The sequence below is a fragment of the Mauremys reevesii genome, linkage group 13 (assembly GCF_016161935.1).
Source record: "Mauremys reevesii isolate NIE-2019 linkage group 13, ASM1616193v1, whole genome shotgun sequence".
Classification (NCBI taxonomy): Eukaryota; Metazoa; Chordata; order Testudines; family Geoemydidae; genus Mauremys; species Mauremys reevesii.
Genome location: NC_052635.1, coordinates 22,675,598 through 22,702,520, shown reverse-complemented (window position 1 = coordinate 22,702,520; position 26,923 = coordinate 22,675,598). Strand labels below are relative to the sequence as shown.

General features: G+C 46.6%; 1 long non-coding RNA gene across 1 annotated transcript; it reads right to left on the bottom strand.

Annotated features, from left to right (window-relative positions):
• Positions 1–24,014: 24,014 nt before the first annotated feature.
• Positions 24,015–25,229, bottom strand: LOC120381319. The gene is made up of 3 exons (XR_005588024.1): positions 25,091–25,229; positions 24,625–24,717; positions 24,015–24,165 (listed from the first exon to the last, which is right to left on the bottom strand). It is a non-coding gene; the product is annotated as an uncharacterized LOC120381319 (long non-coding RNA).
• Positions 25,230–26,923: the final 1,694 nt, after the last annotated feature.

Below are 26,923 nucleotides of genomic sequence, written 5' to 3'. Positions count from 1 at the left end.
CTTACCCAAAAATCCCTGATTCCCTCCCCCCCGGCCATTGCCAGTGGCAGTAGTGATCTGCGCTGAGCATTTCAGAACAATTTTCTGCTGAAATCTATTGTTCAGTGCAATCAATCATGGTCTGAGAGCAGCTGCCTGATCTGTGGAGCACACCCAAGTGCTGATCAATGTGCGGGCAGAATACACAGCCCTCCACAATTGCACCTGGATTGGCAGGAAGATACACCTCTACCAGGAGGTTTCATGGAGGCTGGAGCAGGCAGCATTCACCAGACTCTGTCCCAGTACTGGGAGTGCATGAGATACCTGAGGCTTCTGTGCCAGAGGGTGAAGGCCCTTGCACATGCCCATGCTACAACAAGCCGGCCGAGGTGCTCTCCAGGGCTGTGAGTACAGAGCCTGAAGTGACTCATGGCCCCTTCTTAGCTCCACTGGCCTCATCATATGAAACGGGCAGGGCAAGGAGGCTGCAGGGACCTCAGGGGATTCCTGGAAAAGAGGAGCATGTGATTCTTCACCTCTACCCTGTGGACTTGGTTAAGGAAGCCGCCCTGAGAGCCTGAGGAGGAACCAGAGCTGCTGAAGGAACCAGAACCTGAGGTTGGTAAGCCACAATACATTTCCCCAGAAATATCTCCTCTTGCTCCAGTAATAGGTGCCTGAAGCCAAACCCTCCCCTCACCCCAAGATGCACATTTCTGGGGACAAGGGTGGGACTAGGAATACATGGGTGTGGCCCTGTATGTAATTCATAAGTGGCTGGCAAGGCATTCATGTAACAGAGCTGGGAGTGATGCTTCATGCTGAAGGCTGTGTAAACAGGCCAGGAGTGGATGTTCTCACAGCAAAGCAGTGTAAAAGGCACCCTCGGCTACAGAATTAAGGGGACATCACCGCTTGACAGTCCAGACTGTGCTCTGAGTAATGCCCCTCAGTCCCTCCAGGGACCCTGGGCCCTGTGACTCTAATTCCACTGATCATGACACACATCCATCTCCTAAACAGTTTGATACACTCTGAGCCTAGCTGTGAGAATTATATCTGAATGTGTGTCTCAGAGCCACTGGTTAATCACATTATGGATCCATCCATTTCAAAGAATTCTTTGCGATACAAACTATGACTGGATGAATCAAATGAACCCATTGCTCACTCTTTTCCAAGCCCCATTATAGAGTCATCAGGAGAGTTCTAAATCCAAAACACTGTTTCCTGACCAGAAACCAACCATTCCTACTTAAAAACCAATCAACAGAGTCAAATAAAACAAGAATCTACTCCAGCCTTCATCCTTCTGAGGTTAGAAACATTTTCTGTCATCTATTTTGAAACTTTTTTTTATTTCCTCACAACTCAGTTGCTAGTCAAGGCTGGAAGCCTGATTGTCAAAACACCACCACACAGATTGTTATTGTGCTATTTCTGCCCCAGCTGAAAGTGGGATGTATTAAAAAAAATCGCCTGGAAAATCCTGTTGTGAGATCTCTGGACCAAGTGGTTGGACTACATGCCTGAACATTATTTAAATCAAACTTTCAAACCTCTTCCATCAATTGTAATAGTCCAGATTCTTATGAGCACTTAGCTTAACTAAAGGGGAGCCTTCAACACAATGCAGTGCAAAACAACTTCCTGGGAGCCTCCTTCCTAAGTCCAGCAACATCCTGAAGCCCCTGATAAAAGGAAAAACAACCAGAAAGAGAAGAACTTTTAATGCTGCTCTTTAAAGTACTCAGAGAAGGAGCATCATGAAATGCCAATAACTTTCTTATGCAAATAGTCATAGCATCATAGAAATGTAGGGCTTGGAGAGGCCTTGAAGGTCATCTAGTCCACCCCCCTGACCTTATGGAGATCCCTGGCACAGTTTACCAATGAGATCAAGAGTTTAGCAGGATTTTTTTTTTAAGTTAGACCTTCATATATATCATTACATTAGATAGGATAAAATGTTATAAGAGCTATAAATGCAAATGTTTCAGGGCCTATGCCAACTACTGACAGGGTCAGTAGCTGACCAAGGCAGGGTCAGCCAGAAACTTCTCATATGGGCAGGTTACTCTCTAATTGTCCTATTTGGGGAAAATGAAGTCTCCTATGCATCGGACACTGGTCACTATTGGAGACAGGATATACTAGTAAGGTCTGATTCTCTTATGTCTACCCACCATTAGAGGGAGACATTCTGCACCACATTCTGAAGCTGTGCGCTCCAGAAACTCATCACATTTATTGGTGAAAATATTCACTTTTTATGTCATTCAATCAGTATCTGCAGCAGTTGCACTTAAACTATTCTTACAATCAGTTTAAGAGTTATTTTCTAGACCTACAAACAGGAGACCCACTAGAACCAGAGAAAGCTTTTCCAATGTAGCCAGAGTGCCATATATGTGCATGTCTACACCAGCGTGCTTCATTTAGGTTTACACTCAGCAAAGCTTAAACTTGCAGACTCAAGCTTTTAGTGAGTGAGATGTTTAACTGGGCATTTTTAAACTGGCTTATCTGCCTTTAGAGGATTTCTAAAGTAAATTAAAATTGTCTTGTGATGAGTTGCGGTCACTCAGTAAGAAATGTTTGCAAGTCTCTTGTATCTTGAACATTGTTAAGGGGTGTAACCCTTCTGCCAGGCTGAATTGATAGCAGCAAGGGCCGGGTTCAATACATAGGGGTCCATTCCCTACAACGTAATGCAAAACCAGCTCGAGCCCCCACCCAGTGACCTGGGAAAATCTTACACACACCCCTGGGCACCTCGAAGAGGCAATACTTCCCTTCTCGCAAGCACAGAGTCTCGGTGTAGCAGAAAAGGTTTAATTACATGAGATAAACAACAAGCATTAAATTGGGAAAACACCTCAACTAGAGTTCATAGACCAAACCGTGAGCAAAGACCCACCCCAGGAAATTGGGCCGTGTCCTTTTCCCTGGGCTCTTGAGTCCAGCAACCCCCAAATCACCCCAAGATTCCAAAGTCCAATATCCCCAAATGTCCCTAGAGTCCAGCAACCCAAAGATCACCCATAGTCCCAAAAGTCCCACAATCCAAAAGTCTCTGTCCCAGGTCAGTGCAGCCCCAGAGTTCAAGAGTCTATCTACAGAGGTCCCCCCCCCCCAGCCTGGGTAAAAAGGGGCACCTTACGTGGTCCAGGGCTAACTGCCCTGCCTCTCTGTGGGGTTCTGCTTCCACCTTCTCCACAAACTGCTCCACTCTACCAGCCACTCCACTCTGCTCCTCCAGCCGTCCTCACAAACTGCTCCGCTCCGCCAGCTGCTCTGCTCCACCAGCCGTCCCCGCAAACTGCTCGGCTCCGTGGGCCGCTCCACCCATCCCACAGCTGCTCTGCTCTGCCAGCTGTCCCGTGAGCCGCTCCAGCCATCCCCACAAACTGCTCAACTCCGCTCTGCCAACTGCTCTGCTCCACAGTATAGCTTCAGGCTCCCCCACTAGTTAGCACAGTACTCAGTGCTCTCAGCTCAGCAATTCCAGCTCTTTAGTGATTTCAGCTCACAGTAGGGGAGGCCCAGTGCTAGTGCACCATTAGCCCAAAGTGAGCTCAGCTCAGTAACCTGTATCTAGATTCTTAAGGGAATCAAAAATCAACTCTGCTATTCCACAGTGGAGAGAGGCATAGGTGGAACTAGTGCTTCTAGCTCAAACAAGGCACCTACAGCACCAGATACAAATACCTATCCCCAACCTCTCTCAATTCACTGGGTTTTGGAACCCATGTCCCTTGTCTAGCAAGTACTATTTAGTTGATAGTGAAACCCTTTATCATAAAACAGTTTTGTAGTTCCTCATTTACTTAATCAGGGTGACAACACTTTATTCTTCCTGCCCCAATAACAAAGAAATTGGGGATCCCACAGCTGTGAAAGTAACCATTTTAGGCTGCCGTGGGCCATGCTAGGCAGAATGGGTGTGCCTATGCAAACACGATCAGCCTCTGAAATTCTTTTCCACACTCGCCATAATTCACCACCAGATGTCATGGTAGAGCTCATCCTGACTCTGCTTACAGGGGGGAAAACAAGCTGACAACGAAGCAAGGGCAGAGGATGAATCATCTGTCAGGCAGCTAACCTACTTGCAAGTTAAAGAAAATAGAGGCCCCAAATGAGCCCAAGCTCTCAAAAATTGCTGGATAATCTCATCTGGTTTCCAGAAGGCAAATAAAAATCCAATCGTTCAGATTGGTTACTAAAAACATATTTAATTAATTAATTTGTATAATCTCTAGGACAGTAACAAATCCACTTCCATATGTAAGTAAACAGGGCAAGGCTCAATATAACATTAGCCTTGGTTTGTGCAAGAAAACCATTGATTGCTAGCAGTATATAATATATTCCTGTGTATAGCAATGCTGTCTATTTGTTTTTCTGAGAACCACACTGCTTTGTGTTAATCATATTGTTTCCATTTGAATTATATTCATTTGCATTTAATATATATTGTTTTGTGCATGAAGCCCTGATTTAAATGCAGCCATGATTTATTAGTTGGTAGGTAGGCTATGCTGCTCTTGGTGGAATACCAGTTTGGCTGCAGTAACATATCAGCTCTAATCTGCTGATGGATTGTTTCATGTGAGGTTTTTCCATTAGTGACAGGAAAGTGCTAAATATAATGCTCAGCGATTCGTATGGCTATTGCCACTAACTCAGAGGTGAAAGTGGCCGGTACGGTACTGGTAAGACATGGCCGCCGGAACCGGCCCGTACACAGCCCATGTTAAAGCGCTGCCATGGCAGCGCTTTAACTTTGCTGCCCCTTTTGTCCCCACCCAGGGCCGCCGACAGGGGGGCCAAAAGGGGCAGCTGCCCCAGGGCCAGGCGATTTAAAAGGGCCCGGGGCTCCCAGCTGCTACGGCAGCAGCAGCCAGAGCCCTGGGCGGTGTGGGCCAGGCAGCGTGGAAGGGCTGGCTGCGGGAGGCTGACCCTTAGCCCCGCCCCTTCCAGGGCCCCGGAGCCAGGCCCCTGTACCAGTAAGTATTTTATCGTACTTTCACCCCTGCACTAACCCAGCCTGCTAAATACCGATGAAGGTATGGGTGGGTTGTATTGGGGACCTGCCAGCATTACATACATACCAGGCCCAGTGGCATTGCTGTGTAGTGCACTGGCTATTCAGAATGGGAAGAGACCTGTCATATTTAAGCAGTAAGACAGTAAAGGCTTGTTCCTGCCCCACTGAGAGTTTTGCCATTGACTTCAGGGAGCCCCTGAGGCTACATTTATGCTTGGAGCTGGGGAAGTGATTCCCAGTTCAAGCAGACAGTCACGCTAGCTCTCCTCAAGCTAGCACGCTAACACTGGTACTGTAGCCGCGGTAGCATAGGCAGAGGCAGAGGCAGCACGGGCAGCCACCCCACGTATGTACCCATGGAGTCCTGGTGTGTGTGTATTCAGAGCATCTAGCCCATGACATCACTCATTCCTGGTCATGATACTGCAGCATCCACCTAGCACATGTATGTCTATCCCCCCAGTTCCATGTGTAGACACAGGCTGAGAGTGGAAGCAGCTCGTGCTGCTTTTGAATTACCCCATTTGTCCATTGCAGGAGAAGCTCTGGAGGGAGCTGGCACGAAGGTTTCCTCAGCTGCAGGAAGAGTCACTGCAAAAGAGTGGGGAAACAAAAGGAAAAAGGGAAGAAAGCAGGAGATTGTGGCTGCCCGTCCACATTTCTAAACGGAGAGATGGTCTTGTCCACCTACCAGCTCCTTGGCAATCAGCAGCAATGAGAAAGGAAACAACTTTTAAAACAGGAGTACTTGTGGCACCTTAAAGACTAACAAGTTTATTTAAGCATGAGCTTTCGTGAGCTACAGCTCACTTCTTCGGATGCATAGAATGGAACACACAGACAGGGGATATTTATACATACAGAGAACATGAAAAGGTGGAAGTATGCATACCAACAGGCAGAGTCTAATCAATTGAGATGAGCTATCGTTAGCAGGAGGAAAAAAACTTTTTGAAGTGATAATTAAGATGGCCCATAGAAGGTGTGAGGAGAACTTAACATAGGGAAATAGATTCAATTGGTGTAATGACCCAACCATTCCCAGTCTTTGTTTAACCCACAGTTAATAGTATCTAGTTTGCATATTAATTCAAGTTCAGCAGTTTCTCTTTGGAGTCTGTTTTTGAAGTTTTTTGGTGCAAAATTGCCACCTTCAAGTCTGTCACTGAGTGGTTAGAGAGGTTGAAGTGTTCTCCCACTGGTTTTTGAATGTTATGATTCCTGATGTCAGATTTGTGTCCATTTATTCTTTTGCCACATTCAAAAACCAGTGGGAGAACACTTCAACCTCTCTAACCACTCAGTGACAGTCTTGAAGGTGGCAATTTTGCAACAAAAACACTTCAAAAACAGACTCCAAAGAGAAACTGCTGAACTTGAATTAATATGCAAACTAGATACTATTAACTGTGGGTTAAACAAAGACTGGGAATGGTTGGGTCATTACACCAATTGAATCTATTTCCCTATGTTAAGTTCTCCTCACACCTTCTATGGGCCATCTTAATTATCACTTCAAAAAGTTTTTTTTCTCCTGCTAACGATAGCTCATCTCAATTGATTAGACTCTGCCTGTTGGTATGCATACTTCCACCTTTTCATGTTCTCTGTATGTATAAATATCCCGTCTGTGTGTTCCATTCTATGCATCCGAAGAAGTGAGCTGTAGCTCACGAAAGCTCATGCTTAAATAAACTTGTTAGTCTTTAAGGTGCCACAAGTACTCCTGTTTTTTTTGCGGATACAGACTACCACGGCTGCTACTCTGAAACTTTTAAAACAACCTCTAACTCTGCACCGCAAATGATTTCAAGTACAAGTGACAGGATTGAGATTTCTAAGGGTTTGCAAGTCATGAAACATGGAAGGACAGAGTTTCAAAAGTACCCCCACAGAATTGTGTCCTCTTCACTAGCATACATTGTATGTGCAACCTCTGACCTGTGCATAAGCTTGCTTCAAGTCCCGGTGTGCAGAAATCAGGGTTTGTGGCACACTGGACATTGCACACACACAGAACTCTACTTGTGAATTCGAGCACTCGAGTTTGAAAATTCACCCACTAAATGCTTTTGTTTGCACCTACATGTTGTGCCTAGTGCCTGCGATTTTGCTCATGCAATGGACAGGAGGTGTAATGTCAGAGGCTGTACTGTGGCCTTGTCCTAATGTTACTCCCAAAGTATGTGAGTTTGGGTACAAACACTGCACCACATTCTTAGCCCCATTCCAGCTCCTTTGCAGCATTAGGGCACCTCTGGGTCCTTCCTAGTTTCTCTACATCCTTTATTTTTGAGCTTCTCCATTTTGAAGTGATGTGACTACATGCCGCTGTTACTGAAAAACACAAAGCAGTCATTTTTCCCCCTCAGAAGAGAATTCATTGAAAGATGCCTGCTTGACAAGCCCGGAGACTGAAGCCGCCTGTTTGTCCATCAACAGGGTACAACATGAGCAGTGACAGAGCAAGCCTGCCCTGTACCAGCACCTACCAGTATGCTTCCATCTTCTCTTAGAGGAACCGCCCACAGGGCTTGCTCAGTTTCCAGCTGTCTATTCCATCGCTATCCTCTCTACTCGTACTGCCTACAAGCATGATACTGCAGTGAAGGGGGCAGTGTAGGTATCAAGAGATGTGGAAAAAGAGAGTAATAATGGAGAGACAGACTTGGTGCTTCTTCATTTCAGCTATGATGATTTTTTCTCCTGTGGACACCCACTCCCAAGGACCTCTGCTGAGATCTCCAACTCGTGTCTCCAACTGCTGCACAGTACATAAGTATCAGATGGTAACAGCTTGTGGTTGGTACTGCCCTTTCCTGGGTTCATACTAGTAGCAAAATGTGAACCACTCTCTTCCTCAGCAGATAATTTCTCAGTTACCCATTTTCCACTAGTCCCCTGGCTGCATTCTGCTCCAAGTTACAGCAGTGCAGTCCTGCTGACAACAGCTCCTCTGCGACTTGAACCGGTGTAAATGAGAACAGAATCTGGCTCACAGCATAAACTTCAGCTCGTGACATGAGTGGGCAAATAATCAATGGGAGCCAGTGAACCCTCAGGGGACAAAGCTCCTGTTTTCAGGTAAACCCCTCCTTAGTGATAAAGGGTACAGCAAGGGTACCGACCAAGGAGCAGAACTACTTCTAGACAGAATGTTTTCCGCTGAGCATCTGCTGCCGTTTTTAGGTTCTACAGGCAGAATGGGAAAACTAGCGTCCAATTTAACAGCAGAGATGCTGATGCAGTCATCAGATGGCTAGAACTCAGCTACAGAAAACAACAACAAACCCTGTTCAGCCTCCCCCAGGTCTCTTTTGACAGGCAGAGATAAATACTTGAATGAGTTCAGGTCAAACTACTCCCAGTTAGCCTGACCCAACCAAAGGCATTGATTAATCTGTCTAGAAGAGATCTGAATGAGAATAAAGAAAGGGGGTGGTGGCTGTTTTTTTCTTTGCTGGCAGTTTGTGGTGGTAACTGAACTAGCTTGGAGTTCCTGTGTTATGTCTTAAGCAGGGGTGGGCAAACTACAGCCCAGGGGCCGCATCTGGCCCTCCAGATATTTTAATTTGGCCCTCGAGCTCTCACCTGGGAGCAGGGTCAGGGGCTTGCCCCACTCCGCATGGCTCCCAGAAGCAGTGGAATGTCCCCCCTCTGGCTCCTACGCCAAGGGGATCCACATGCTGCCCCACCCCACAGCTCCCATTGGCCGGGAACAGCAGCCAATGGGAGCTGCAGGGGCAGTGCCTGCAGACAGGGCAGCACGCAGAGCTGCCTGGCTGCACCTCCACATAGGGGCCGGAGAGGGGTCATGCCATTGTTTGTGGGAGCTGCTTGAGGTAAACGCCAACCGGATCCTGCACCCGACCTCCACCTCCACCCTCCTCTGCCACAGCCCTGATCCCCTCCCGCCCTCCAAACCCCTTGGTCCCAGCCCAGAGCACTCTCCTACACCCCCTGTCCACTTGTTAAACAGTCAGACAAACACCCTGTTTCTCCCATGTTGTACCACTAGCTTGGGAGGTTCTCCTCTTTAAACCTCTACAAAGATACTGCATTATCCACCTTCAGATTCCTCCTTCAAACTTTCCTTTTCTGCGATGTCTACCATAAGCTTGATAACAGTGGGCCTGTGCTGAGTCTGCTGCCTGTCATGCTGGCCAGTATTGTGTCATTTTTTCCTTGTACTCCCATATCTATCTATACCCATCAGTTGTTTCTTGTCTCATACTTAGCACTTGTCTACATGGTGCCACAGTTGAGACGACAGGGCTGTGATTTGTAGAGCTCTCTAACAAGCTGTGCTCAAACTACCCCGTATAGGTCCTTCTGGTGTGAACTAACAGGTACCCAGTTTGTGCGGCTCTAGTCTTGGAACCATGTTAACGCAAACGAGATACCTTTTAGTTCATGCCAGAAAGCTCTGCCAGGGCAATTACAAATCCCACCCCTGTAGTCCGGCCTGCAGCACCATATAGACAAGCCCTCAGAACTGTAAGATCCTTGGACAGTGACTGACTTTCTGTTCGGTGTTTGTTCTGTGCCTAGCACAGTGGGGTCCTAGCCCACGATTAGGGCTCCTAGATGCTACAGTAACACATGTAACCCCTTCAGATCGTGCAAGCCCCTGGAACACCAGGGGTCAGACCCTCTGGACTACAGCAGCAGTGGCTCCAGACCCTCAACGTCCAGGTTGGCGTTTACCTCAAGCAGCTCCCACAACGTCCAGGCTCAACGTCCAGGGTGGGACAGAATGGCCTAGGAACTCCTACAAAACCCAATGGGGAGCGTCGGGTGGAGTCAGGGGCGGCTCTACAAAGTAGGCTGCCCCAAGCAGCGCGGAGCGCTGCGCCGCCCTTCCCCAGTCCCGCGGCGGGTCCCCTCTTCCCGCGGCTCCGGCATCCTGGGGAGGGCGGCATTTGGCTCCGGTGGAGCTCCCGCCGGCATGCCTGCGGCAGGTCCACCGGAGCCCGGGACGAGCGGACCTGCCGCAGTCATGCCTGCGGGAGCTCAACCGGAGCCGCGGGAAGATGGGACCCGCCGCAGGCATGACTGCGGCAGGTCCGCTTGTCCCCGGGCTCCGGTGGACCTGCCGCAGGCATGCCGGCGGGAGCTCCACCGGAGCCAAATGACGCCCTCCCCAGGATGCCGCCCCAAGCGGGCGCTTGGCCCGCTGGTGCCTAGAGCCGCCCCTGGGTGGAGTGCTTTATAGAGACAGTTTGGGGGCGCATGTGACTTTTATACGATGTGAAACTTGCATTAAGTTCCTCCCACTTCCCATTCTAACAACCAGTCCCTTTGAATGTGATGGCAACGGGGTTACAAGAGGGCTTCTGAACCCGCTCATCAGGCCTCCTGCACCAGTGCAGTATTATCCTCCATGACAGTGCTATTGCCTCCCCCGGACAAGTGACAATATTGTGTAATTGACAGCATCTTAAAAGCTACTTTTCCTTCTACAGCGTGACCACAGGTAATTAAACCCCAAGCTGCTAGTTTGCAGTATTGGCCTGTTGGTCTTCCTTTGACTCTGCCTCCTGTTTACTTCAATTCAGAAGTAGTCTTACGAGTGTAGTGAGTTAGAGGACCAGGGGAGGGACATTGCAGATAATGAATGAGCCCAGGTAGACATGCTGCCATTAATTTATAGCTGGTCCAGCAGCACATGCAGTCAGTAACAATACAAATCCGCAGGGGGCTGTTTATGCATTCCCCTAGCACAGGAAAATACACTGGAAATCTATTTTTCCCCAAATTAGTGTTTATTTGATTCCAGTCTGGGCTTCACTTGTCCCTGCTCTTGCCTAATGCACTACTAGAGCCAATCCATCCCTCTTAAGAATGAGGTCGCCACATGTCATTCATCCCACAATACTTTGCTAGTCTAAAACGAATATGTATCTTTTTTCCACCCAGCAGTGTGAATCATTCCTTTGCATTCAGACACAGATCCAGGGTACTAGAGTCTGAGACAATAGCAGGATGTCTCAAGGCCAATTTATCAATGGGAGTAAAACTGTCAAATACTCTGCATCTTAGCTTCTCCTGAGGAATCACCTGTAAGAGCAGCATTTGCATCAGCTGAAAGACAGCTCCTTGTGCTGAGAAAAGAAATGAAAATGCATGCACTTAGGAGAGACAGAGAAATGCCCTGTGCTTTGTGATTCAGACAGGCACTCACTAAGAAACCTCAACAATACAGGCTGGCAGCAGTGGGCCAACTATCAAAAAGGGCAGAATAGGACAAAAAGTGAAGAATAACTTCCCAAATTCAGCGTGTTGGGGAAACGTTATGTGGCTCGAACCTAGCCAGAGCACCAGGACTAATATTCTGATCCTTGTGAAAAGTGCAATGCGCTCATGGAGAGTCAGTGCCTTGCTTTTGTAATTCATCTGACAGGCATCACCTCCTGCAGCATGGAGACCTCTAACACCTGCTTGGGAGGCACTAATGCAGCACTGACTCAGAGAAGAGTGCAGCTAGTGAACCCTCAGTGTCTGCAGCAGCTGAGATTCACAGAGAGGTTCCCCATATTCAAATATCAGCTACACCTAGGCAGAATTTTTCAGCCAAAAATTTTTTTTCAATGAAAAATGCACATTTGGCAACACCAAAACATGTTGTAAACATGTCTCAATTTGGCCAAATTTTTTTTATTTTTTTTTTAAATAAACCAAAGTTTGAATAATTCAAAATGTTTCAACATTTTCAAAACAATTTGTTTGGATTTTGATTGAAAATTACATTATGATGAAATTTCCATTTTTTTAATTTAAAAATGCTTGAAATCAAAATTAAAAGTTTTAATTCAACCCAAAAATGAAAAAAAAAGTTTTGATTTATTAATTTGCTGAAAATTAACCAAAAAAATTTTCAGTTTGACCCAATTTTTTTTTAATTGATGGTGAACCAAAAACATCTATCCTTTTTCCCAGCTTTATTTAGCTTCTGAGAACTGATACAATCAGAGCCTGTCTGAAGCAGTAGGGCGTTCCTCCACCAGAAAGCAGAAAATACCATCTGACTCCTGTCTCTGGCTACATACTATCCATCCCAATATTCACCAGCATTGCTTGGGAACATAAATAGTTATGAACAAAATACATAGAGCTGAGGAGGAGGAGACTATTTTTAACAGAGATAAAAATATTTGGGGTAAAAGGAAATGATTTTCCACAGAACAAAGCCGCCCTGTTAGTTGCTTAGTGCCTCTCTTTGGGGCAGGGACTTTTTGTTCTGTATTTGTACAGCACCTTGCACAATGGGGCCATGGTCCATGACTGGAGCGCCTAAGTGATACCACAATGCAAATAACAAACCTAAGAGAGATGTAAATGAAGGCCAGATCTACATAAAACAGAGTCCATCAGTTTAAGGCAACAGAGCAAAATCAGAATGGCTGAGGCTACTGAATAGTCTGGGGAAATCATCATTCCATTGACTTGATTAACAAATAATATTCCCAGCTCATCCACTAGACAGGCCAACAATGCTGGAGCAGAAAAGCACAGTGGGAAGCCATATCTCTAGTTAACCTATGTGCTCACTAGGGGTCCACTGAGCTGTTTCCTCAGACCCTTCTCAGGTGAGCCATCTCTCAGATACAGCAGGATCTTCATCACAAACATAAAACAGCTCTGCAAGAGGAATGCAGCATATGAAACACATGAGATAGATATCAATAGTATCTTTGTTGATCGCAAAAAAAGCATCTGAAGATATCATATGCTGGTATTGCCTATCCGTTAGAACAGCTAAATCTGGAGGACATTGGTATATAAAAACGACTGAGCTTAAATGCAATATTCTCTGTGGGAAGCAGGCCAGGCTTTGAACAAGCTCAAGGGTAAATAATCAATATTTTGTGCGGCAGGTTACATAATGGGACTTGTGTGCTTACGTCTCCCTCCACAGCACTAGAGCCCTCTCCTAAGTGTTCTGTAGGATACTTCACAGCGAGGCCAAGTCTGTTCAGTTCTCCTACAATTTAAGAAGGACTTTTAAAGGAAAAAACCCTAGGGTTTAATTCAAGAGGCAAAATGAATGTTGCTGCTCAGACTCATATCTGGAGCAAGGTCAATGCTGCAGTACTCCTTGTAGTAAGTACAGGCCCTGATAAAGGCCCAGTATGAGGCCTGAGGCCTGAACTGAAGTAATGAACAAGACTCTGCTAACATAAAAGCAAAGTTAAGCTGTGAGCCAGAAGCCGGCTTGGTTCACAGAAGCTGGCACGGAAAGGGCTGATGCTGCAGAAACATATATTCACCTAGCATACTGAAGTATAAACATAACACTAGAACACACTATACTGAAACATTCCATAGATAACAAGAGGACAGGCCAACCCATCCCAATGACAGGGGCAAAAGGGTAAAATGATGGATAGAGTTGTTTTGATCGAACCAACATGTACAAGGTAAAAGGCGGCACCTAAATACGTAGAAAGGTTGAACCTTGCTACGTAGAGGGGAGGCCCCTCAATACGTCAGGAGTGACGTGTAACTTGTTTGTATCTGTGTATAAGAATGCATCCCTGGGGAGGTGCCTTTGTCCAGCCGAGGGGGCAGTGGAAACTCCCGCCACTGACGGAGCTGAGTCCATTGCCAAGAGGCACTTTCTCGTAGTATGCCCTGAATTAGGCTAAGAAACCTACAGGGAACTGCAATTGTGTCCGAGGTTGCAATAAACCTAGCCGACATGGCTTTGCATCTTACTGGACTCTGTGGTTATTGGGGGTTCTCGTCGGGTCTGCTGTGTCAGCTATCTGCGCAAAGCTGGGGCAGCACACAGAGGGAACACACGCACGCAGCTGAGTGATATCAACATTGGAGAGAGCAGAGCACCATACCGGTACAACTCTGACAACACTCCTCGACTGGACTGCACATTTGTTGCTAACAGATGTCTTTTGTACATTTTCCCTGGAAAAGGGTTTTTTTAATTCCCAAAAGCTGGAAGGGTCATTGCCTTACCATGCTAATCATACCTCATTGGGGCAGAGTTCTACAAGTGATGACTGAGGTGTAAATGACTATGCAGACAAACAGTCAGATGGGTGATTCACGGGGACAACTTGCACAATAGTTGTGGAACGGGGGGGGGGTTAAGCAAATGCGAGAAATATATACAGGACATAACATACAAATATTAAAGCAAACGTTACATGGTGCCTCTGCTAGGCCAAGGAACCTGACGCTGGTCTCACACCAGTGCAAACTAGCAGTAACTCCACTCAGTGCAGAACATTTCTGTACCACAATATAATCAAAGGGAAAGAGGAAGGGGAGAAAAAAATGCAGTTGATAAACTGGCTACTAAATCCCACTATTGAGCCCCTGCCACATTTAGTCAAGGCGAGAGCAGAAAGTCAACACTAGAGTAACAAATTCTTGAATCCTTCATCCTTAATGATCTGATATCATCCCTGAGACCTAGTCCACATACATCTCAGTCGAGGAGTGACACATGTTCAGAAGCAAGGAATCTGTTCCACTTTACACATGATTTTTGCAGGGTAAACACATCAAGAAGCTTACCATGAATATTGGCTAAGGGAAAAACCCCACCCTGTCCTGGAACTTGCTTTGTGTGTGCTCATCCTTCTGTATTCGCTTCCCACAGCTATTCCTGCGGATATTCCTGCCAGGAAGCTCATTGAGCAGCAAATTTAAATATTGGAGCTAATCGAGAATTATACCATTCTGCTGTGACCCTTGTCCTCCCTTATCCCGTCCCTCCCTGCTGTTTGTCAACCTCACTCATTGAGCCTGATTGTTCACAGCTGTATTGCCAAACCCCAGGGCTCAAAAATCAGGAGTCAGACCCTCCCCAACCCCTGATTTTAAAAAATAAATAAAACTGTTAAGGGTTTTATTAATTATTATTATTTGCCAGCTGGTTTTTGCAGCATTTATAGAGGAGAGCTGGAAATGAATGTATTTATTTTGTTAAATGTGCTGAGAATCTCAGGAGGTAATCTGACACCAGAAGCTGGAGGCTTTAAGAAAACACCCCAGATCATGAGATTCCCAATAAAATGACATGGCTTGGTGCTGGTTTGTGCCCAGCCATGTACACCTATACACAGCAAGAGCAGAGTGGGGCATCAAATGCTACCAAGCCAGAATTCTCCACTCCCACACACCGGTGGGAGCACTTGACACCCGCTTTGCACAGGCGTAAATGATGCCACCTAGCTGCAGGAACTGAGGCTGGGTTTTACCAGAGTAAACAGTGGAGTCTTCAAATCGAGATTTGCGGATTTCAGTAACTCAGGCTATGGTTACACTACAGATTAGGTCAGTATGAATTACGTAGCTCAGGGGTATGAATAAGCAACCCCCATGAGTGACGCAAGTTACACCAACCTAAGTGCCAGTGTGGACAGCGCTATGTCAGCGGGAGAACTTCTGCAGACATGGCTGCCGCGGCTCGTTGGGGGTGGATTAATTAAGTCGCTGGGAGAACTCTCTCCTGTCCGCTTAGAACGTCTGCAATAGTAGCACAACAGCATCACAGCTGCAGCTCTATATGCTCGCGAGTGTAGCTCTAGTACAGGCCTTTTGCTGGAGTGGATGGGTGAGGTTCTGTGGCCTGGGGAGATCGTGAGGTCAGATTAGATGGTCATGATTAGAGTCTAGGAGGCCCATCACTCACAGCTTGTCCATTTCAAAGGTTGTTTTGAGAGACGGTGCAGCCTTCTGTCCTGGGTCATTTCTGGGTCTAACTTGCCCACTTCTGCACATGTATAAAAAGTAGCTGGTGGCTTATGGAAAATGGAGATAAAATAAAAACTCATTTGCTTTAATGGCATCTGTAAGTTCCATTCCTTTCCCTTGCTTTTTAGGATTTTATTGTTAATTATTATTATTATTATTATTATACATCATTATTTACATGAAAGCAGGATCCTTATTTTTCGGGGCCTGATGCCACAATCTGTACTCGTGCTCCCAACGGTGGCCCCATGGCCATACAGAGCATTTGCATGAAGAAGCGCTATTTGTCAGGAATACAGGTTGCAGACTCTGAGGACTGGTCTATACACACTGGTTTTGTACTGCTGTAGCTATGGCAGTGAGGGATATGAATTTTAACTGATATAATTACATTGGTAGAACCCCTAGTATGGACGCATTTATAAAGGTGTCTTATAGTTTATTCTCCTTCCCATATGGGAATAAGATCTACTGGTATAAGCACCATTATATGCATATAACTGCTTCCCAAGGGGGGAGGGAAGCCTGTATTGATTGAATGATATTGCTTCAAGTGGAACAACTTGTGTGTGTAAACAAGGCCTAAAAGATCATCAGCCCCTCTTGTCCTTTCCCAGCCTGGCCCTATCCAGCTGACCCCCTCCAGTGAGTGCTCCCAACTCCTATTGAGTAGTGATGCCACCCCTTCAGGACTGGCCTGGAGTCTCCAGGAATTAAAGATTAATCTTTAATTAAAGATTATGTCATGTGATGAAATCTCCAGGAATTCATCCCACCAAAATTGGCAACCCTACTATTGAGTCCAGTGGAGGTTAAAAGCACCCAGAACAGTGCAGGATCAAATCCACCTAAGTGCCCATTTCTAGTGCCCGAATCACCAATGAGACAATTACCACATGTAAAAGCCTGCATGTGGTCTATGATTTAGGTTCAGAATCCTTCCATGACCTCAGTGTGCCCCCATTACATGGATTATGGTATCCATAAGAGGGGATTCCAGGTGGGGAATAAACAGCAGGAGCTAATGAACTCACCACAAAGACCCCTTGGATCTCCCTAGGAGTAAAGGAAGGGATGGGGAAAAAAATGGTACAATTTTCAGGCAGAAACATTTGGGAAATCTAAAGGGGCCATTCTAGTTATCCCACAAATGACAGCTGTTTCCAATCAGGTTCTTACAGTGGAAAACACTGTGATGGGTTTGTAATTTGGCTGGTAAACCTTGTTTTCAGCTATAATTACCCCATCAAGGCAGCTAAATGGAAACAACATTTTAAGTGACCTTCAGCTTCCAGCTGCAATAATCATCCTCATGTAGAAGGCGAGATGGGGATGAGAAGGTGATTCTGACAGCTCAAGGGGAGAGGTGCAGTGTGAACAGGGCAGTCAGACATGCCTCCCTAATCAGCAGGTTTGCAAAGACAGCCTGGGACTGAGTACAGCAAAGCTAGAGCAGTGCGGTAAGAGAGACAGCAATGTCCACAATGAATGACTCAGCGTCTTGGTTAAGGAAAGGCCTGGTGGGAGATGTCAGACACACCAGCTGTTCTGCAACAGTAGAATATCCGAGGAACATTTGCTGGTCTGGTTACAACTGTCATTGCAAGAATGAAGCATGTCAGGGTGTTGCTCCCTGGCACAGTCTCAGAGGTTTTTCATGCATGTCAAGACTCGTTAAAGCCTCCACTGCATACACCCACTCACAGCAAAGTACCTCAGAACCCCACGATCACCACCCTTCCTCTGCCACCTGCACAAGGTCCCAACACCACACATGACTCTCTCCCCCTTTCCTTTAAACAAACAAGATCCCCCAGCCCTTATCTTGGCTTCCTCTCAGCTCTCCTCCTCTGGTGCCATCTTGAGTGGCTCCCATCTGGTGCTGCCGCAGTCTTCAGGCAGCTTGCCAAGTTTCCACCCACTCTCTTATTCGGAGGTTCTTAAGCTTTTTCTTTCTGAGGCTCCCACAACATTCTATAAAAACTCCATGCCCCTCCCCCTGTACCACAACAACTGGTTTTCTGCGTATAAAAGCCAGGGCCGGTGCTAGGGGGTAGCAAGCAGGGCAATTGCTTGTGGCCCCATGCCACAGGAGCCCCACGAAGCTAAGTTGCTCAGGCTTTGGCTTCAGCCCCATGCCGTGGGTCTTCAGCTTTCTGCCCTGTGCCTCAGCGAATCTAATGCTGGCCATGCTTGGAGGATCCCCTGAAACCTGCTCGCGGCCCCGGACTTCTAGTTTAGAACCACTGCCCTAAATAACTCAGCCTCTTCTCTTGCTACTGCAGACTTCCCTCTGTGTGAAATCCCCCGGTTCCTCTGCTTCCCACAGACTCCCCCAATGTCTCCTGGTCCTCAGCACCACCTCTGCCAAGACTCTCCTTCCTCCAGCCAGTCCCCCCCAAACTCTGTCTCCTCTTCCTTTCCCCAACCTCATCTCATTCTCACCTAGTCCCCAACACCCCTCATTCCGTCACCTAAACAGTCTCTAACCAGGGGCCAGCAGCACCATGGAGGCCAGAGTGCAGGCGCTGGCACTCAAAGCAGCTGCACACCCTCCTCTCTGCCCTTACCCTCATCTCTTTGCACACAGTTCCCCTGGCTGCTGCAGAACCATCCATCAGCAGCTGCCTGTGCATGTTTTACAGGCAAATCCTGAGATGAAAATTTGCTCCAGACTCTAACGCTAACAGTTTGGTTTTGCTGACCTTTCTGCCTCTTCAGCACTGGGAATGCTGGGCAGAAGAGGGAGGAGAATGTGAGCAGCTCCTCAATCAGAAATTGGTTTATAGAGTCAGTTTGCTACCATCTTTGGTAGACATGAAACCAGTGCAGACCACCCTGAGCCTCCTTTGAGAGAAACGCATTCAAGTGAGACAAACCCAGCATTTGACAATGTGCAGCAAGAGGAGAAAGGCTCTCCAATGGTTTCCTGATAAACTGGAGGGAATCCCGAAAAGGGGCAGCAAGGGTGAGAAATGGGTTAGAGGGTACAACAGCTATCTATCCCCATTCACACCCCACTATCTATGTACTCACCCATCCCCATACAGACTGCTGTCTACTCATTCCCAAACACACCCTGTTATCTAGCTACTCATCCACATACACACCCCATTATCTATCTATATTCCCATCCACCCCCATACACACCCTGCTATCTATCCATCCATCCTTTGCCATAAACACTATCTATCTACTTACACTGGCTCCCATCATTGTAATGTAAGGAAGTAAATTTAATATGGCCAGCCTAAAAATGTGACAATAAAAAGGATGGCAGAAAATGTAACAGTGTCAGCCCAGGCTCATTAATTATCCTCAGTCTGCCCCAGCACAGCCCTCTCCTGACCTCACAACTCCAGAATCCCAGCCTATTTCTGAATTAAAATAAATACAGGAATGGATGGGAGGCCAGCACGTCGATGGGGCTAGCTAACTGCTTCTGCAAATGGATTTTAATTACCCTGGTCACAGTCTCTGACACCCAGAGACCACAACCAGTGTAATTACTTGATGGCAGTGTGGTGTATTCACTGAAGGGACTTTGCCTGTTTTGCAGCATTAAAGGGCCAGAAAGTCATTGATCAGGTCAGACGCATGCCCCACCCCACGAGGCCTGGGGCTTTAACAAGTCACACAGAGGCTGTATTGGAGTGGGCAGAGTTTCATGCTGTTTGTAAGCAAAACCGAACCAGATTAATTGAACCCCTCTGCCCTCAGGGTGGAGAAGCAAAGCAAAGCTTGCTGTCCGAATCCCCAGCGGACTCTGCCCAGCGCTCGTTCTGCTGGAACTGCCCTGCTCTGAGCTTCGTCAGTAATGGCTGGTAGAGGCACCTGTCACAGGGCAGAGTCATATGCAAATGCAGTGGAGCTCGCCAGTCAGGAAAGGATGCTGCTGCCACCGCTCTTCTCTTACTGTGAACGTGGGTAGCCGCTAAATGCTGCTGTGTTACTGCTGCTGAGAAGATGTCTCTCTTTCCAACAACCAGGTGCCCTTCAGGTTAGTTGCTAAACTAGTCATGGTTTGGCCCAATACCTCCATCCTGCTCAGGTCTAAATATGGGACAAAGACCCAGAATGGTTCTCAGGATGTTCTTCAAAGTATAAACCAGCCTGAGAACTCCTGCCTGAGAGCTTCTCTTTAGCAGTCTCATGTAGCTTGGGCAGCATTAAAATGACAGCTAACACCTCAAACCATTCTACCCGGAAAAACTAGAGCATTTAGGAAATATACTGTGAAACAGTGTACCCCAAAGAGCACCCTGTAACCCCCATATTATCAGCCACAGACCGTTGTGATATTTCACACAAAGAATGCCATGTAAGATATAGGAAAGGTCATGATCTGCTGAAACCCAGTGTTCTGTCAAAATATGTATATTGTTAGTGTGTATGAAGTTATGAGATGTTGCTGTTTGGTTATTATTGACATATGTTGTACATTTGGGAGTCACCCACTGCCGATTCTCCACTGACAACAAAGGCAGTGATCCACACTCAGGGGGGCATTAAACGTCCATTATTCAGTAGGGGAGCTGGGGATTTACAATGCTGTAAGAGGGCTGCACAAGCATCACACAATGGGGAACTGTTCCACTCTGTGATATGGCAAAGCCCACCAGGACATGTCTGGGCTAGTGTTTTCCAGACACCTGGACTGAGGATATAAAATAGGGGACAGTAGCCTGCAGCGGCTCCAGGCATCAACACTCCAAGCACATGCCTGGGGCAGCAAGCCGCGGGGGGCGCCCTGCCAGTCCCCCGTGAGGGCAGCAGTCAGGCAGCCTTCGGCGGCGCGCCTGCGGGAGGTCTGCCGGCCCCGCGGATTTGGCAGCAGGTATGCCAAAGCCGCAGGACCGGAGGACCTCCCACAGGCAAGCCGCCGAATCCATGGGACTGGGGACCTCCCGCAGGCAAGCCGCCAAAGGCAGCCTGCCTGCCATGCTTGGGGCGGCAAAAAAAGCTAGAGCCACCCCTGACAGTAGCATCATAGTTTTACCTTTTCTCCTCCGCCACCTGCACTGGAAGCAACAAGAACGCTGGGAAGACAAAGACTTGAATTGAGGAAACTCGGCCCAGGCTGAAAGGGGAAGCCTGGGTATTAAGGACTGTAACCTACCTGCAACATCCAGTGGGGTGAGAAAAAACTGCTTGATCCAAATAGTGCTTAGTCCAATAAGGTTTAGGATTTAGCCTGCGTGCTTACTTTTTATTTGCTTTGGAAACTCTGACCTTTTGTGCCTACCAGTTATAATCACTTTAAAAATCTATCTTTCTGTAATTAATAAATCTGTTTTATATTTTACCTAAAATAGTGTGTTTTGCTTGAAGTGCTTGGAAAAAATCTCAGCTCAGTTTACAAAGGCAAGCGTCTGTCCTCTCCACACGGGGGGCGGGGTGGATGGGGTAATAAACTAACACTGGTCAGACTTCTGACCAGGGCAAGATGGTATATTCTGGGGGTGTAAGGCTGGGAACTTGGGAGATACTCTGGTACCTTTCTCTGTGTCATTCGTGAATGGCTCTGGGAGCATTCATGCAATTTAGCTGGGTGTGGGACTCCACATGCTGCTATGTGGAGTGATAACAGTGGCTGGAGAGGTTTGCTATTTGTCACTAGCAAAGCATTATGAGAGACAGCCCAGGCTGGAGCGTTAAGGGGGCACAGCAGTACCCCAGCTCCAGGTTGTACCCCCAAGGATCCTGTCACAGATACCCAGGGGTGTCTTTGGCCTAAGACTGCACTGAAATCAAATCCCATGTTGTAAAAGCCAGGCATATCACTCATGAATTGTAAGAAGCAGAAAATGGACAAATGGAAGGGGAAAAAAAAATCAAGTGAACTCATGTGGAGAATTAAAACATTAGGGCAATTGGCAATGAAAGGAGACGAGGTAGTGTCTAGCAGGAAGCGAGGGATAAGTGTCACCATGATTGCATTTAAAATTCAAATCAGCTTAAAACAGTGCTAGCTCAAGCATCCATTGCTCAAGTGCATAGGAGTGGTAGTAGGGGGCGATTACTATAATGTAAGTGATTACACCTTATCAGAAACAAGGAGGCACTACATCATTTCCAAGGGCTGCTAAGAACCAGAGAAGATATCTGAAAACATATCCTCTTTTCAGGGGGCTCTGTTGGTGTTCTTTATTAATTTGGATATGAATAATGAGCTTGGTTGTTGTTATCATGGCTAAATATAATTACAGAGGGGCAAATGGGTTTGGATAAAATCAGAAGCAACCCAAATGTTCTGTTTTTCACATTGAGCCCAACTTAGAGCTTCAAACAGCTTCAAAGAAGTTCAGTTCAATTTCCCCTCCATCCAGTTGTTTCCCTTGATGGGAGGGATAGCTCAGTGGTTTGAGCATTAGCCTGCTAAACCCAGGGTTGTGAATTCAATCCTTGAGGGGACCATTTTGGGATTGGTCCCCCTTTGAGCAGGGGGTTGGACTAGATGATCTCCTGAGGTCCCTTCCAACACTAATAACCTATGATTCTATGAAATGTCATAGATCAGAAAGGGAAATGCCAACTGTGAGTGTTTTACCTTCAAGCTAATCAGTAGGCAGGGCAGAGGAAGAGTATGAGATACCTCATGCTACAGCTAGTTCTAGTGAGTTTAGCCCTGCTTTGCAGACCCAAGGGTTTTGGGTGCTTCTCTGAAGCTTGTGAAGTTCAATATGACTTGAAATGATCCATGTGGAGACTCACACATGACATCGGCATTGACTCTAGAGCTGAGCAAATAGATTTTTCAGTTCAATGGCAGGGCCAAAACAATTGGTTTGTTTCAAACCAAAACTAAGTTCTTGTTTCGTTTTCCCCCCCTGAAATAAAAACAAAAATTGGTGGATTGATTGAAACGTTGTGAACACCAATTTTAAAGTGACATGCCATTTAACAAGTGTCATTTCAAAACAAAAATGTCAAAATGTTTTGACCACATCCCTTTTCTTTTTCCCCTACTGAAATTATTCACCAAATTCAACCCCAATTTGTGAAGAGTTTTGGTGCCCTGAAAAAAAATGTATTTTTCAGCTAAGTTATTAGTTGCTGAACATTTTTTTGCCCAGCTCTAATTGGCACCACATCTCCAGCCACCCAGCCTACTCCACCCAGGTGCAGCTTCAAGAGCTCCTGGTAGATACAGGAGGGGAAATCCCTGCCACAACAGCCCATGTACAACATTGTCACAGGGTACAGGAGCCATAAGAGTCCCCCAGCCATAGGCTGTCCTGGGCAGGCCCTTTCACAAGCCCAAGCATAGGAGGGGAGTCCCAATCATTTACCCAGCTATGGAAGTTCTCCGGTGCTGTGGGCTAAAAAGCATCTCATGGGCAGGTTGGGTCAGGGGTCACAGATCACTGTAACTTACGACCACCTCTTGGCTCCTCTAAGAGAGAGGTCTTCCAGGGAGTACATTAACTCATCTAGATACAGTATTTGCCTAGTTTTACAACAGACAACATGAAAAGCACTAGCAAAGTCAGTACAAACTAAAGTTTCATACAGAATGATTTGTTTATACTGCCCTATAAACTAGATCAGTATTTCTCAACCTGAGGGTTGCAATATATTTTATAATTACATGGTATAAATGAGGAAGTCAGCAATTGTTCAATAACAGTGTTCTGGGACACTTGTCTTTTTATGTCTGATTTTGTAGCAAGGGTTTTTTAAGTGAGGTGAAGCTTGGGGTTTGCAAGACAAATCAGCCTTCTGAAAGGGGTCCAGTAGTCTGGAAAGGTTGAGAATCACTGCTTTTAATTACACTGGGGACCACACTGGACCCCCGAGCAGCCCAGAACATGGAAGGCACAAAAGCATCTTATGCCCCAAGCCACCTGGGCTTTGACTCCAAATCTCAGCCTAAGTTCCTAGTTCAATTAAACTTGGCTCCTTTAAAAGTTTTTTTAAAAAAATCAAAAATGGTTCCCTTGCCAAGGGGTAGAAGTAATGGTGTTACAGCTATAGTTGTAGTTATGATTCTGTATAATATGTTAATTCATCAATAAAGTTTGATGAAACTTAGGCCCTCTACAGTCTGTCCAGGGGAGTTAAGAAGTGAGATGATTCATGCAAACGGTGGCTCCGATCACCACCAGATCATATGCTGAATTCACCTGGATGAGTCATCACCATTTGTCTCTCTCTTTTTTGAGACTTTGAAACACCCAGCAACAGATGTGAAGCTGACTTTGTTGAAGCATTTCCCCCTCCCCCTCCCATGGGATTGAAATTTCTTACTTTTCAGGCCTTTTTATTTCTCACAGCTAGTTAGCACAATGGTCAGTGGCAGAGTAAATCCTAGCAAGTCCATCAGGGGAGGGTAATGCTCATAGTTACTTCCAGACTTTCTTCCTTGGAGATTTTGTAAAGAACAAAGGGTGAAGTATTTGGGAATCCTGTGAAAAAAAGACAGGTTGAAACAAACATCAGCTGAAACGAATTTTGCTTTCCCCACCAGGGTAACTATGTCAGTTACAGTGTAAACCTGTAGCAGATGTGTCAAATGAATGATGGGCCAGACCTACACCGCTGGATATATTTTAATAGCCCCCGTATGCAGATTGTGCAGAGAGTAAGCTCTCATTTTAAGAAAAGGCATACATTTCTATTTTTGCAGCCAGGAGGGATAAACCTTCCCAACAAAACTGATGCAGCATTGTCTTCCTGCATCTGCAGACTTTCTGGAACAATGGCTCTTCATGTTTATGTAAGCCTCTCCATGGGAGATCCCAGGGAGATGGATTGAGGGGAGTATGTCATGTCATATTTACATCATGGCCCACTGACAACAACTCAGGATGGAATCTGGTCCTCTCCACTGAATGAGTTTGACACAGTCACAGGGTTCAACTCACCACCACTGGGGCCTCCTGCTGGTCTCTCCAGGAATTAGCTCTTGGCCGCTGTGGAGCATCCTCGATGTCTGGCCCATCATCTCTGCTGCTGCCCTGGGACCCATGTGGCACCCTTGTCAGGAAAGTCTTTATCCACCTCAGGACACTGCCCTCTGGTAGTGCCCACTACTCTAGTCTCATCCCCTTCCAGGCGGTAGGTGGTGTTAGCAGCAGTCTGTCTGCACCTGCCTCACTGGCCAACCACAACCCTGTAGTCTAGCCCCTTATCCCAGGGGCAAGTTGTGGTCTATTTCAGTCCCTCTCCTCAACAGCCAGGTGCAGTGCAGAGAGGGGGAGGGGGGCAAGCCCCCCTACGATTCTGGGTCCCAACCCAGGGACCCTCTAGCACCAACCTCCCTCTTCCTTTCTCCCTCCCCCTCTTGCCTGCCTTGTTTCCCTGGGCCACTTCCCCTTTGGCCCTACGCACCTTCTCAACTCATTTCAGCAGGGTCACAGCCTGGCAGGTAATGGGCTAGAGCCCCTGTCTTCTCCCCCAACCTTGTCCAGCACTGCTTTGGCCAAGGTACTACTCCTTTCATGAGATGCCAGTCTTTCTCCCTTGCTGGTCAAGGAGTGACTGCTGTTGCCACACCTAGGCAGTCTTTATATAGGACCTAGCCCAGTCCTGATTGGCTGCCTCATCTCCTGCCCTGATTGGCTCTCCCCCAGGCCTTTGCTGATTGGCTGCTGGTCCCCACAGCCTCTCTGGCCAGGTTCAGCCCTTTTTCTCAGGGCATGAGGCACTGCCCCACCACAGACACCTTGACCTGCAATCATTGAGACCTTCCCATGCTATAGTATAGACAGGGTGGGCTGCAGGTCTTGCTCCACTGAAAGCTCAAAACTCCAGCATGCTCTACCACTACAATATATCCCAAAGGAGGGATAGCTCAGCGGTTTGAGCATTAGCCTGCTAAACTCAGGGTTGTGAGTTCAATCCTTGAGGGGGACATTTAGGGAACTGGGGTAAGAATCTGTCTGGGGATTGGTCCTGCTTTGAGTAGGGGGTTGGACTAAATCACCTCCTGAGGTCCCTTCCATCCCTGATATTCTATGATTCTATTTTACTCTGAGTTGATGGGTCAATTGACTGATGAGAGAGGTTTCTTTACACTGGCTCAGATATTCTAGTTGGGGCAGTGTATTAGGATCTTTGAAGTTTTCCAGTTTCATTGTATGTTTTGCAACACTCCAAGACTTGAGCACTTAAAACAGATATGAAAATATTCCATTGAGGGTGCTGGCTAGGACTCAGATCCATTAAAATGGATCATCACAGGCTCTGAGTGGGGAAGGAGAGGAAGAGAAAGGGACAACAAGGGATGGAGCTACTTTAACAAACTAAAACATGGAGGATTCAGTTCCATTTAGATAAACCTACTAAAGTTTAAATGCTTCACTACAGCTTATCAAGATATTGGTCTGGAAATCTTGCTAAAAAGCTCCTCTAGTACTTCCTCAGTTAATAAAGATCAGAAATACAACAATGTCTTTCACTGCAGTATTTCTCTTTCTGATCTGGATTTTTGTGACCATTTAAAAAAAAAAATAAACCTATAGTTTTACTTTTTCCACTGACACAATATTTGCTAACCCCTGAAAAGAAAATGGGATTTAAGTAGATTCATTTCATGCTTACCAGATCATAGGAAAATCTCTTGGAGATATAGGAACTTTAGTAATGGCTGGGGTGGGAAACAGAGAGAGCGAGAGAGAGATTGAGAAATTCCACTCAGGTCAAAACTCACCAGGCTGCAGATTACATTACAAGCTGAATCTCAGGCTGGGTTTGCAAACCTTTCATCCCAGCAGAGCCAAGTTATGGTTCAGAGTAAGTTGGTGCTTACAGCTGATTTTTGCTTTGAGTGACATTCAAAGGGTGAAGAGATTAGCCCTGCAAAACTAGGGAGGGTGTATGTGGATCAGTGATAACCCAATGCTTTGACTTCCACGCAGTTCTAGTCTCCAGCTAGTCTGTCACACTCATATCCTCGGTACCTCAATTTACCTCCTTTAAGTCATCTTAGGGGAAATAATGACAAATGTAGGTAAAAATAGACTTGTACAGTGGTGGATCCTTAAAATTGCACCGACCTACATGGGTAAGTTCCATTAAGCCTCCAAGCAAAGATCCCTCCTCTACAAGCAGGAATTTGAAGCTGCAGGATTTAAACAATCAGGAAAATCATGCTGCTGAGCTATTTCACCCGAGCCTTAGAGTTTTTCCCCATAGATTCCAAGGCTATAGGGTACCACTGTG